At 46.3% G+C, this 13,046-nt stretch overlaps 1 pseudogene; it reads right to left on the bottom strand.

Annotated features, from left to right (window-relative positions):
• Positions 1-325: 325 nt before the first annotated feature.
• The window catches only part of LOC129532625 (NADH dehydrogenase [ubiquinone] 1 alpha subcomplex subunit 8-like), an 85,120-nt pseudogene continuing 72,399 nt past the window's right edge, over positions 326-13,046 (bottom strand).

Raw genomic sequence — 13,046 nt, 5'->3', positions numbered from 1 at the left:
AAGCACACAGCATGTTCTGCCCATGGGGAGGCCCCCCAAGGGAAACAGGCCAGGCTGGGGGGCCTCGGGGCTTTACAAACATTTCAAAGGCAGAAAAGGAGGACTTTTCCTCAGCCAAGAGCACCCCAAGGCAGGATTTGAGCCGAAACGAGGATTCAAGACACATGACTCCTTGCTAGAGGGATGCAATTTTTAGGGTGAAAGCTCCCTCCAATGAAAAAACTATGCCCAGGAGGTCAGCTCAGGTCAACATCTCCAGTGCCAAACTCAAACGGATAGTTGATGTCTGGTGATAAAGAGTGAAAACTTAAAGGAAAGGAAAGGCTGGATCAGTGCCTTCAACATTTACATTCGCATGCCAGGAACTGTCTGCCAAGTGCAGAGTTCATCATTCAGAGATACAAAAAATTGACAAGAGCCACGGAAAAGAGGGGTATTCTATAATATTACATAATACACGGTGGACTTGTAAATTGCCGTATCACATAGGCCAGTGCTTCATGCATAGACTTGCTGCAATGCTCTCTTTCCACTTACCCCAGGGTTTATCTCTACACTGAGTCTCTCCTGGAAGTTTACATGCACAGAAATCCTCCCAGCATCCCAAAGCTGTTGTCTGCAGCTTCTGCCATTGGAGGAGTAATTTCAGATGGTGCCTTGGGTATCTAACGCCGTGTGACACATTTCCACAGACTTCCCAGCTGTAAACTCCTTGTGATCATCATCTCGCAGTTTCTGGGAGGCAGAAATCCGGGCTCACCTGCGTTCTTTTCCTCAGGAGGTCTCATGAGCCTTCAGGTTGGACTTTTCACCTCAAAATTTGACTGAGAAAGAGATCCACTTCCAAGCTCATGTGGTCCTTGGAGGGTTGGCATTTCATGGGCTGTTGAATTGGCCACAGGTCCTGCCCACACTTAGGGGAGAAGGTGACATGAGAACGTGGATGCCAGAGGGTGGCATCACCAGGGGTTGGCGGGCAGGCTGCAGTAGGTGGTCTCTAGATGACCCCAGTGAACCCTGCTTGCTGGTATTCACAGCCCAGTGCAATTTCCTTTTCTTGAGTAACTTGCTGTGGCGTTAGGATCTCTCAGGGTTGACGGCATGCCGCTTCTGTGACAGATGTGATTGAATCACATGAGATTATAATATCCTTGTTGATAACAGACATTCGCCCTTGCCAGCTTGTATGATGCTAGCTGCCTCATCATGAGCAGCTGCCTGTGTGGCCAGGACCTGAGGGTGCCCTGCAGCCACAGCCAGCAGGAAGCCAACGGGCTCAGCACAATAACCCACAGAGAACTGAGTCCTGCCAACACCACGTAAGGGAGGAACAACCCCGCCCCAGCCAAGATCTCAGGTGTGGATTAGCCAGGGTTCTCCAGAGAAAGAGAATCACTAGGATATATATGTGGAGATAAGAAAGGAATTTATTATGGAAATTGTGATTACAGAGGCCGAGGAATCAGCCTCATGGCCGGTCCTCCACAAGCTGGAGCCCCAGGAAACCCCATGGTGTAGTTCGATCAGCATCCAGTGGCCTGAGAGCCAGGAGCCCCTGTGTTGGAGGGTGGGAGTAGATGCATGTCTCAACTCAGAGAGCAGATCCACCCTTCCCAGCCTTCTGTTCTGTTTTGTGGGTGATGCCAGCCCACATCGGCGAGGGCAATTCTTTTTACTCAGTGTGATTCTTAATTTTGGGTGTCACCTTGACTGGATTAGGATATACCTAGAGCACCGGGAAAGCATTATTCCTGGATGTGTGCAAGGCTGTTTCCAGAGGGGACCGGTGTGTGAGTCAGTAGACTGAGTGGGGAAGACACCCTGGCTGTGGGCAGGCACTGTCCAATCAGCTGGAGAGGATCCTAAAGAAGAAGGCAGAGGAAAGGTTATTATCCTACTCTCTCTCCTGGGGCTAGGACACCATTCTCCTGCCGTTGAACATTGGAACTCCAAGCTCTCTGGCCTGTGGATTCCAGGACTCCCACTAGAACCATGCCCAAAGTCCCCACCACCCTGTCAGGTTCCCAGACATTAAGCCTGGAACTGAGAGTTACATATGGGCTTCCCTGGTTGTGAGGCCTGAAGACCTGGACTGAGACATGCTATGGGCTTCTCTAGGTCTCCAGATTGCACACAGATTATGGTGGGACATTGCAGCCTTCATAATCACGTGATCCATTTCCCCTAATAAATCTCTTTTCACATATCTCTGTCTGTATCTAGATATTGATATCCTATTGGTTCTGTCTTTCTGGAAAACCCTGGCGAATACAGTGTCTATTGATGCAATTGCTAATCTCTTCCAGAAACACTCTCACAGACTTACCCAGAAAAAATGCTTTACTAGCTATCTGGATGTCCCTTAATCCAGTCAAGTAGACACAGAAAGTTTTCCATTGCAAGGTGAGATGCCAGCCCTGGCTTACATCTTGTTTGCAGGCTTGTTCCAGGGCCATAATCAGAGGACTCACCCCAGCTGTGCCCAGATTCCTGACCCACAGAAACTGAGATAAATGTGTGATGTTTTAAGATGCTAAATTTTGTGGTGATGCTCACAGCGGTAGAGGGATAATGCAGACTGCCTTCTCTAAGAACCTGCCCCTCAACTCTGTGAGTCTTCTTTCTTCAACATTTCTCCAAACTTTCCTTCTGTACAGGGTTGACTGAGAAGTCTTTCAAGGGATAACAGCGCCTTGGAAGGGGTAAAACTGCATAAATTCTACTTCACTAATACACCAACAGTCCACTGTATGCTTCACACAGAAGGAATGTGATGCCCTGGGCAGGAGGGCATTTGGTATTTAAGTGCAATGACCCCTAGCAATAGCCAGAGTTGTTACCAGTTGTCTCAACCTAAATAATTTCTAGTGCATATCCAAGCTTTTACAGAACTTTTGCATAACAAACAAGTATGGTTTCTGTCTGTAAATGTAAATTTTGCCCAGAATGTACTGCTGGAATCCTCATTGCCTTTACTTTTAGAAGCAAAGGACACACAAGGTCTTTCCTGTCTCACTCGCCCTCATTTAGATAAAATGACAGATATGACTTCTGGATCAGACCCTGGTATGACTTGCGACTTGTTCCTCACCTTTGAAGATTCTGACTCTTCTGCAGATTAGAGAGTTTCCCATCACTCTTTCTGGTGTGTCACTGTAAGATCCAAAGGAAGAAAGGACACCTCCCATGGGTCATCTCTAGTTTAGGGACAGGGTGTTTCTGAAGTATGTGTTAATAAACATATTTATAATAACACATATTGGCTGACTGTCTCAGGTATAAAATCCTGAGACCCAGGGTATCCACATGCCCAAATGTGGCTCCTGCAGTGTCCCCGCTGTAACTGGGCTCTCTAGGACCACACATCACTCTGAGAGCACCTGTGCCAGCCCTGCCTTCCCTGACCTTGTCCCCCAAAGCTCTACACCTGGGGAGCAGGATCTTTCATGTTATCCCTGAAGGGATATGAAACATCACTCCCACTCCCTCGTGTGGCTGTGGTGGTGGAAATGAATGATGCTTCGGAACTGTGCTCTGTCGTAAGCGTCACACTGCTCCCTTCAAAATGCACTTTTACAGGCATCGTTTTACTCAAACATCAGAACAATCTCATGGGAGACAGGCAAGAAATTATTTATTCCCATTGTAAAGATGATGAACGTGAGACTCAAAACAGATCGTGTGACTTGCCTTAGTCACACAACAGTTTGGGGCAGTTTTTCTTATGTCCGTTGAGTTCAGCACTTTCAGTTATCCCCTCACAGTTTTCCAGGGTCTAACGGGGATGATTCCTGCAGAGAGAGGTCAGTGTGGACCCACAGTGTGTGCTGTATGTCGCCCTCATCTGGCCTCTGCCATTGGATTCTGCATCCTGGAGTCCTGAGGCTGTGCCCAGCCTGCTGCAGAGACCAAGTCCCCAGATCCATGGTGCCACTGGTCTCAGCTTGCTGTAGACAGTTCTTGGCTATGTCTGAGGTCTAGGGTAGTTGTTAAATATGCAAACATTTGCTTCTGAAAGTTGCACAGATGAGATAATAAATGTATTGTCACTCTTCATGAGCATCAGTGAACATTGCTTACCTCACTTGGATCTGTGAGATTTCACAATCTGTTACTTTGCGGCAAAACTGGTATAAATTTAATCCTTGCATTTCTCTTCCTGCCTCAAACACGGGCCAGTAGACCTTCTTCCCGAAGTCATCCATGCCTGGAAATGAGCTTGCTCACATCCTGCAGAGCAAAAGTCACCTTGTGTCCAGCATCAGAATGCACCAGCCTTGCCTTCAGAGCCACTGATGTTTACTTCCTGAGCCCTGTCTGGCTAAGGGCTTGTTTCTGTGGAGCCAGTCTCTTCTCCCTGACTCAGGGAACACTTCTCACCATGGCTTGTTTCAAACTGCACAGTTCTAGGTGTCCAAGAGCTGAGGGACCTTTGAGGCTCAGCTTCTGGGCTCTACAATATAGATAAAAATACCCAGTTCATGAGATTGTCTTGAAGGTAAAATAGGTATGCAGTGTGACAAGATGTCACAAAAAGGTGAGAGTTGTACGGATTTATTTTGTCTCCAATGTACCCAGGTCATCCTCCAAACTGAAAGCTTGTCATTGACCCACCAACAAACCCTGCCATGTGCCACAACCTCATGATTCTTTCCTCTCACTAGAGGAGTGCGTGGAGTGACTTTTTTTTCCAGCTGGTGATCCTTTTTGTATTAGTCATTCATTAATTCCACAGAGTTTAATGAGTGGCTGCTTGTGCCCGCCTCTTACTATTCCAACTCCCTCTCTCATTAATTCACATGAATGAATTCTCTCATTCGACCAAAATATGCATTCAAGGAACATTCACAAACAGCACCCATTGGCTGTGAAATAATGCCAAGTGGCTCACGTGGACTGAAGCCCATGTGCTCGGTCCATGAATGACCTTCCAACCTGCCAGGCTCAGCCTAGTTTCCGGCCTCTACGTGCAGCCTCCTCAACACAGCAAAGCCCCTTGATCCCTATCTACAGAAAGTGTCAGCCCTTCTACCAGAAGTCCTGTAGTACTTCAACAGCTACAGCCACACACTCAGGGACTTGACGGTAAGGATCCTTATTACCGGCCCAACTCTGACCTGGTGCCCAGAATCTGATAGTGTGGTTTCTGAAGCCAAGCCCCACCCTGGGCTTTAATCCTTAGAACTATATTTATGTCCTGGGTCCTGCTTTAGTGAATGCCCTAGTACCCCGAGGCTCTCCTAAGTCCAAAGCACTGCCTAGGTATTACCAGCCCATCCTGAGAATGAGCCCTCAGTCCTAGGCTGAATGGGGCTCTGCTCCATGTGAAGATACTTCTGTGGGGCTCTGCTGCCTGGGCTCCCAAATTCCACCCACTCTGTGTGTCAGAGAAACTTTTGCTTCTTTACTTTGGACCCAGCCTTTCTTGACTCTCTACCTCGTCCACCATTGTCATGTGTATTTAGACGTCCTTCTTGGCCAACCAAATGGAGTTATCCACCAGTATCAACAGCGAGATCAATTAAGGTGCAATCCCACCTGTATGGGAGGGTCTAGGTGCAATCACTCACCTGGTCTCCTATGCAGTTGTGATGAATTCTGGAGATAAGACCTAGCAAATTGGATAAACAGAGTCTACCTTCCTCACCCAGTGTTGAGCAGATTCCTGGGGTCGCTGTCCACTCTCCCATGGTCCCAAGAGCTCTCACATGCCCCAGCTTTGTCTTGACCTTTGGGGCATTCTGTCCTTTCCTTCAGTAAGTAGTTGAGACAGAGAGGCTGTGGACAGGGCCGGCAGGGATCTGGACTGGGCTGTGTTGCCTCTGTCTGGCACTTGCTCCACTGAACTTCTTCACAGTCACACACGCGACCTTAGAGGGACCATCAGGGTCAGTGCTTATCCCTGCAGGAAAACCAGGCTTGGAAAATAAATAAAGGACCATGGGCTTGTTTGATGGACCAAGGCAATAAAGGGGCTGATGTTTGACAAAACAGTAAGGACACCATGGAGTTAGCATCCCAAACACTGCAAGTTATCCAGAAAGGGAAGAAAGCCTTGGCATAATTAATTAGTACCTAGAATACAATTTCACATGAGAATAAGCAGAAGACACATGAAGTAATAAAGGCACTGCAAAATCCAGATCTTAAGATGAGTCTTGATATTTTTTTGAAAGTCAAGCATTTTCAGCAATGCCTGAAAATCATGTTGTTTAACAAAGTGAGAAAAAGAGTTTTGGGGTAGGGAACTGTGGGGTGCACACACCCTGAGACGGTAAATATCTGGTGTCAAGCCCCGGGCTTCCAACAAGACAAGACACATGAGGCAGCTTGTTTACATCTCACTGAAGGAGGAGGGTACAGGAGAGAACATCTGAGGGAGAAAAGACGCAGAAGCTGCTGGGAGATCGGTGTACAGCCGACAAACCCTCGAAGGAGAGACAGGGAGAAGACAGCCAAAGCGCACTTTTCCCATCTCCTCACTCAACCATCAACATGCAATACTTCTGTGACCTCCCGTCACCAAGATTTGTGGGGAGTTTCCCCACCAAGCAATCCTACAGATTCCCCAGCAGATACAACTGAGTTTCTTCCCATTCAATTCAGTTCTGACACTATCTACCTGGAGACAGCAGCTGATTCCACAGGTTGGGGACTCAGTCACACAAGATCACCCTCCACTTCAGATGCAATCACAAGACGCTGAGGAAGCAGCTAGATGCATCATTTCTGACATACTAAAAGAATACAGTTAGAGGTCTCTTCTGAGAGGATCGAAGAAAATTGCTTATAAAAGAATTTCATACCAAAAGCGCTTCAGATTCCTCCACCCTTGGACTCTACATATGTTCCCGAGAGGTTTTTGCTGCCCAGATAACCTCCCAGGTTAATTTGCACTTTCCCTTGTTCCCTTACTCTGAAAACCAAATCCAAGTTCAAGATTGTTAGAAACCATTATACTGTAGTTCAGATTTTGTATTTATTTTCATCATGATCTAAGTTTCTTGAACAATTAGCAACTAGAGAAAAATTTCCAATTATTTTTTGAAAATTAGTGATCGGCCGGGCGCGGTGGCTCACGCCTGTAATCCCAGCACTTTGGGAGGCCGAGGCGGGCGGATCACGAGGTCAAGAGATTGAGACCATCCTGGCTAACACGGTGAAACCCCGTCTCTACTAAAAATACAAAAAATTAGCCGGGCGTGGTGGCGGGCGCCTGTAGTCCCAGCTACTCGGGAGGCTGAGGCAGGAGAATGGTGTGAACTTGGGAGGCGGAGCTTGCAGTGAGCCGAGATTGCGCCACTGCACTCCAGCCTGGGTGACAAAGCGAGACTCCGTCTCAAAAAAAAAAAAAAAAAAAGAAAAAAAAGAAAATTAGTGATCACTGCAGAGCCTCAGCTGTGTGCTCCTATTCTCTGTTTTCCACACCCAACAATAACTTGGCTTTAGAGACTGTACAGTTAACCACTCCTGTAGTTAACTTCACCTGGTGGCCTCCACACAGGCTGCAGGCTTGTCACCTGTGAGGAAGTCTTAGGTGCTGCTTCCCCATCCCCAGCCCAGGGGAGGACGGCAGACTCCAGTGTCCTGGTGCAGAAGTGTGCAGGTTTTCACTGCAGGGCCTCCCTGCACACTACGATGAGGCCACATCCCAGGGGCTGTGCCTGCACAACTCCACAGCTGTGGGCATGTGCAGGAGGGCTGGGACCTCCCAGGGGGTGGCAGGAAGCAGGGAGGACTGGGACCCACTCAGGAGACAGGGCATTGACTGAGAAGAGAGTTCCAAGGAGGCGGCTTTAGATCCTGGGGATCAGGGTGTCTGTAGAAGGAGGGATCTGGGAGCAGAAGTCCTGATAAAATCTCCCAGGGTGGGTCTCTGGCTTCAGAGAATAAAAGCTGCAGCGCTGGGCGGCCTCTTCTCCTCCCACTGTCCTCAACCAGGCCAGCAGCCAGGGTAGGTTTTGTCACCAAGGAGGTGGGCACAGGGAAGTCCTGGCTGTGGGACTGGATCCAGGTTCAGGGCAGCCTTCAAGCTGTCCCTACAGAGCCTGGGAGGGTAAAGAGGAGGGAGAGGAATAGGCCAGCAGTCCTAGACAAGGAGATGGGGTCAGGCCTCAGTGCAGATACTGCACAACCAAGGTACAGAGAGGCTGGGGCTCACAGAGGGACCTGGAACTCAGGTTTCTGACCCTCCCCATGACTCTTCCCTTTATTGCTTAATCCTAGGGAACTCTCACAGGCCATGGCCTGTGGCTTTTGCATGGCAGGCACCTTCTGGGGTAAGGGAAGGTGAGGTACCTGCCCTGCAATATATCCCTCTCTGATATGTTTTTCCTCATCTTCCCACCTGCACCTTCCAAGCCTCTGAAAGTGTGGGGCAGAGGCCAAAATGGCCATATGGAGGCAGATAAACTAATATGAGTTTTCCACTAATTTGTATGTGACTTTGGACAAATAGTCCAGTTTCTTCATCTAGCAAATGGGACAGTTCCCCTCTCTCCCAACTACCCTAAACAGGAACTCTAGATGCCTCACAAGAAAACAAAGCTAGTTTTTTTTTTTTTTTTTAGACAGAGTCTTGCTCTGTCACCCAGACTGGAGTGCAGTGGCCTGACCTCGGCTCACTGCAAGCTCCACCTCCCAGGTTCATGCCATTCTTCTGTCTCAGCCTCCAGAGTAGCTGGGACTATAGGCACCCGCCACCACGCCCGGCTAATTTTTTTGTATTTTTAGTAGAGACGAGGTTTCACCATGTTAGCCAGGATGGTCTCAATCTCCTGACCTTGTGATCCGCCCATCTCGGCCTCCCAAAGTGCTGGGATTACAGGCGTGAGCCACCATGCCCGGCGACAAAGCTAGTTTTTAAACTGTAGTGTGCCATTTGTATGCACATAGTTATTATCACTCTGATTATTAGAAGGACAGCTTGAGGTCAGCCGTGTAGAAGAAACACTAGTCTAAAGATTCACATTCACAGATTTTAGTCAAAGTGCTGTCACTTACCAGCTTTTCTGAGTCTTAGTTCCATAATTTTAAAAATGGGCTTGCCAGGAGTGATATCAGCAAGACAGTGGACTGGAAGCTTCAAACACTTGTTTCCCCATGGAAATATTAGGAAAGCAACTACAGATGGACTACAATAACTTTATAGGAGCTCTGAAAACAAATCCAGCATCTACAGCAACTAAGAAAACATCAAATTAAGAAAAAGTTACATTTAAGCCAGCAGGAAATGCTGTGAAATTGCTACCCATCCTTGGCATCTTGCAGCACAATTCCCAGTTCCCTCCCTCAGGCTGGAAGAAAAAGGACAGCATTTATCTGTAATATTCTACTCTGTATGTGGCTGCCCAAGAGACTTGTTTCTGTTTTGCCTGGCTGGGAGCTCAGGTGGAGAATGGTGCCATGGCTTGGCTCTCAGGCTGCTGGAAGCCTTGAAAAGCAATGGCAGACACCAAGGCATGGGAGAACTGGTGGGGAGGCTGCAGACTGTGGACACCTGGGGCAAAGGAACATGGGCAGAGAAATGCAATAGAACATCTCAGGCCTGAGCCTGAGAGAAGCTGAATGAGGCTCATTAAGACATGTAAAAGCGGCTGTTTATATGGGAGAAATTGGGGGAAGAAAACAAGACAATGCACACACACACACAAACACACACAGACACGCACACACACAGACACACACACACACGCCCAGCGAGGACACATGCCCAGAAAATACCTAAAATGACCATAAGGCTTTATCCCAGGCTGATCCAGACTTAGGACATCTTTCACCAATTAGCAAAAGTATGCCACATCAGTCTGTAAAGACTGAGAGAGGTACCTGTTTCTTCAAATGCCCAGTTTTTAACAAAAGATTACAAGGCACACAAAGGTACAGAAAAACATCAACCATTTGCAAAACAAAATAAGTTTTCAGAAACTGTCTTTGCAGAAACACACACATCAGGCTTCCTAGATAAAAAAAAGTAAAACAACACTTCAATATGCTAAAAGAGTTAAAGAAAAACACAAATGAACAACTAAAGAAAATAAGAAAAGCAATATACAAATATACATTAAAATGATAAGAAAATAACCAAAATTATAAAAAAAGAAGCAAACAGAAATTCTAGAGCTGAAAAATATGGTAACCAAATTGGAAAATATACTAGAGCTGTTCGACAGCAGATTCAAAGAGTGAGAAGAAAGAACCGATAAACTTGAAGACAGGTCGTTTAAATTACGAGTCTGAGGAACAACAGAAACAATAAATAAAGTAAAAGGAGCTCAGGGACTTATAAGGCGCTGACAAGTGAAGCAACACATGCATTGTGGAAGTCTCAGAGAGGAGAGATACTGAGAGAGAAAGACAGAGATTATTTTTATAAAATAATAATGGTTGAAAACTTCCCAAGAAATCCTTGAATCTACAAATTCAGGAAGCTTGATGAGTCCACATAGAATCATCCTAAGAGACCTGTACTGAGTCGTATTATAGTTAAACTGCCTTAAACCAAGTAAAATAGACAGTCTTGAAAGGAGCAAGAGGAAAGTGACTTGCCATGTAAGAGGGATTCCCAAGTAGACTATTGGGGAATTTCTCAGTAGAAACTTTACAGGCCAGAAGACAGTCAGAGGACATACTTAGAATGCTGAGAAAACAAACAAGGAAACACTCAACTCTCAACTAAGGATTGTATATCTGAACAAACTGCCCTTCAAAAATGATGGCACAATAAAGACATTCCCAGAAACACAAATGGTGGAAGGTGCATCGCCACAAGACCTGCCCAAAAAAGAATGTTAAAGGGACTCCTTCAAATCTAAATAAAAGGACCCCAAAGAGTAACTGGAAGCCGTGGCATATAAAAATAACGGTTTCTGGTAAATCGAATCCATGAGTAAATATACACACATATACATATACCATATTTTGGTTTGTAATTCCACATTTATTTTGTGATAAATCAATCACAAAACGTCAAATAACGTATGAGTTTACATATGTGAGGTGCCTAGAGTAGTCCTGTTTATAGAGGCCAAAAGTAGAATGGTAGTTGCCAGGGTCTGGATTAGGGGAATAGTTAGTGTTTAATGAGTGCAGGGTTTCAGTTAATGGAAAAGTTTTGGGATGGAAGATGGTGATGTTTGGAAAAGAGTGTGGATGTACTTAATGCCACTGAACTGTGCACTTAAAAATGGTTAAAATAATAAATGTTAGTTATGCACATGTTACATATGCATACTATACACAAAGTATATACATGCAATGTATACAATAAATAATTTTATAATAATTTTCCAATACATGCAATATATACTTTTTGAGATGGGGCCTTGCTATATGGGTCAAGCTGATCTCAAACTCCTGGGCTTAAGTCATTCTCCCACCTCAATATCCTGAGTAGCTGGGGTTAGGCATACACACAATTTTTTAATGGGCATACTTCAGAGAACATGTTCCTATGGTTTACTGCCAGGGAGAAAGACAATAAATAAGTAAACAATGAAAACGTTGAGCCAATTTCAGGTAGTAATATGTGCTGTGAAAAAATCTAAATATTTGCCAGGCACCATGGCATGTGTCCGTGGGCTCAGGGGGCTGAGGCAGGAGGATTACTCGAGCACAGGAGTTCGAGGCTATAGTGAGCTATGCTTACGCCTGTAAGTAGTCACTGCACTCTAGCCTGTGCAACATAGCAAGACCCCATCTCAAAAAAAAAAAGCAGAAAAGAAGGGAAAAAAGAGAAAGATAATATAAATCTAAATAGAGTATAAAGAGAGAGAGACTGAGGTGGGAAGAAACATGAGGTTCTGACTGTAATGTCTTTGGAGGCCTTTCTGAGTGGGTAATTCTCCAGCCTGAGTGATGGGAGATGGGTGGCTATGTGTGCAGCCCTGCGGGGAGGACTCTAGGCAGAGAAACATCCCTGAGATGTTGAAAGAAGGCAAGGATGAGTGTGCTGGGACACAGTGAGGTGTGGAAGTGAGCTGGATAACTCGGGAGACTGGCTGTCATGTAGAACCATGTTCAGTGTGCACTGGAATCATGCAGTCTGATGCACATTTCAGAAAATTACTCTGCCTTCTGAGGGAATAATAAATTTTTATTTCAGAGGGAAGAAAGAAAGGCTAGATAAGAGGTTGTTGCATTGTCCAGGCAAGAAATGATGGCATGCTGAATGGCACTGGTCACAATGGAGACAGGGAAGATGACTGGATTAGGAAAAGACTTAGAAGGTAGAATTCAGGAGAATCTCTTATGGGCCAGACCAGTGTTTCCAGGGAAAGAGAAGAACCATGAATGACTCCTAGGGCATTAGTCTCAGGAATGAGCACATGATGATGCCATTTACAAAAACAAGGAAGATGGGCAAAACAGTTTTTGGATGTGTGAATTCAACAATTTTTGTGGATCTTCTCAATTTGAGATGCTTGCAGAGGAGGCAGAGGCAGATAGATAAATGAACCTAGAGTCCAGGAGTGAAGTCAGGGCTGAAGCTACAGATGTGGTCATTATTTTGCAAAAGGAACACTTCCTAGAGAGAAGGGGCAGAGAAGGGGAACCTGGTAAGAGACTGAGGTGGAGTGTGTGGGATCCTGGAATCCTGGAGAGGAAGGCATTTCAAGCAGGAAAGAGATGATCCATGCTGAAGGTGTGAAATAATGCTGACTCCTGCAAGGTAGTATTCAAATGTCAACCACAAGGGACTCCTTGAAATGGGAACTGAGTGGATGGCACAGCCAGGAAGGAGTTCCAGAAAGCAAGAAGCTACACAGAACTCCAGGAGAGGATGCTCAGCTGTAAGTTCAGGTATCATCAGGGGTGGAAGCCCAGGACAGTGTCTATAATCCAGTGGCTGAAACATAAGCCTGCCCTTCTCTTCTTACAAAATGCTGAGGCTCTTCCCCCTTCCTGCCAGGATTCAGAGACCTGGGGAGACAATTCTGGGGAGAGGGAGCTGCCTCTGTCCCCAGGGCTTTGAGAATGGGATGTCTTAGCTGAGCCTGGGCCTGCTGAGTGAGCCTCCCTGGGCCGCCAAGGCCTGGAAGTCCCTG

The sequence above is a fragment of the Gorilla gorilla genome, chromosome 2 (assembly GCF_029281585.2).
Source record: "Gorilla gorilla gorilla isolate KB3781 chromosome 2, NHGRI_mGorGor1-v2.1_pri, whole genome shotgun sequence".
NCBI lineage: Eukaryota > Metazoa > Chordata > Mammalia > Primates > Hominidae > Gorilla > Gorilla gorilla.
Note: the sequence above shows the minus strand (reverse complement) of the source record. Positions and strands in the feature narration are given on the sequence as shown.